We start from the raw sequence: 1,504 nt of genomic DNA on the forward strand, positions 1-1,504 counted from the left end.
TATGCTCTGACTCTGCAACTTGAGTTTTCTGCCTCCATAGGGAAAACTTCTTTGCTCCAGCTCTCCTCTTCCCTGTTGTGTTGGAGACACCCTATTTCGTCTGCCCTATGTTTCTATGTGAAAGCTGGCTTAATACACATTAGTTTGGGAGCAAGTGAAATAAAGTATGTGGAACCTGGAAAGAAGGCAGTGACTTGACAGTTGATAAAGATCTCAGTGCATGAAAAAGAGGGGAACACTGTGCATGTTATGGTTACATACTTTGCATTTGGTCACCACAGTTTTTCAAATATCTCTCCTCCCCAAGTCTCATCTCTGAGCTCCCTTTTCAATTCAATTAATACAGTAGTTGATCTGCAACCAAACTCCACACACAAACCCTGACCCCCTCATTTTTAACCTTGATCTGGTTTACTACCTGACTCTGTGAGTCATTTTTCTGTCACAACTGAAGAGTGGGAACAGGCAAGGGAATGCTAAGGAACAAATACTTTACCAGTTCATTCAGACAGAGGACTGTACAGCAAAGTATTATGGAGTGCATGAAATCAAAATAACACTCACTCCAAATTCACTACATGTTTAGACTCTGACAACACCTAGTCCCCTCCTGTCAAGACTTTAACCCCAAATGACTAATCCTTCCCTGTGGCACTACTTTAAAAAGACAACAATTTGAGGAATTTCAGTATGCAGCACATGCAACAAGACAACAGAGTGCATGCAGATGGCTCAGCGGGATATGCACTGCCATTAGGAAGATAGCACTCATAAAAAGGGGGATACTAGATAAGTAAAAATGGGTACTAGTTTTACAGAGCTGATTGCCAAAAGATAAATTACCAGCAGTCATGCCAAAAATTTGAAGTAATGTATGAAGTCAACAAGCCCAGGGGCAATGGAAAAGGAGTGAACAAGATAAGATGGGAATCTGGGAAGCAATGGCAGTCCTTCTAAACAGGAAGTATTAAAGGAGAAAAAAAAAAGGGGGGGGGGGGGAAAGGAACATAAAGTGAAGCAGGTCATGTCACAAGGATTGCTTGGGTTATCCCTGCATATTAGCCCTGATTAACACAGATTGCAAAAGGACAGCAAATACATTTTTTTTCTCTGACCATTCAGAACAATTGGTCCATAAAGTGGGCAGAACCAGCCCTTCCACAGCTGACAAAAGGAAAATAAAAGTCTCACAGCAGGAGTTTTCTACCTCCCAAGTGCTTACTTAACAAGCATTTAGGGGAGGTAGAAAACCTGAGGAATCAAGTGATACATTATGTGGACAGCTGATAAAAAAGCAGATGGGGTTGAGTTCAAGGAAGCAAAAACATGAGGGGACTGAGCAGGCCTCCCAGGATTGTTCCCCTAGCATTGTGCCTTCCCAAGATACTATAGGAGTCAGCAGAGACTCTTCAATAAGGCTCTGCAAAGGGAGCAAAGTGAGACCTGTTGCCTGCCTAGTCCTGGCAAGTCTCCTCCTCTGGATATTTGGGCTGGACTGGAAGAG

Source organism: Cinclus cinclus, chromosome 2 (genome assembly GCF_963662255.1).
Source record: "Cinclus cinclus chromosome 2, bCinCin1.1, whole genome shotgun sequence".
NCBI lineage: Eukaryota > Metazoa > Chordata > Aves > Passeriformes > Cinclidae > Cinclus > Cinclus cinclus.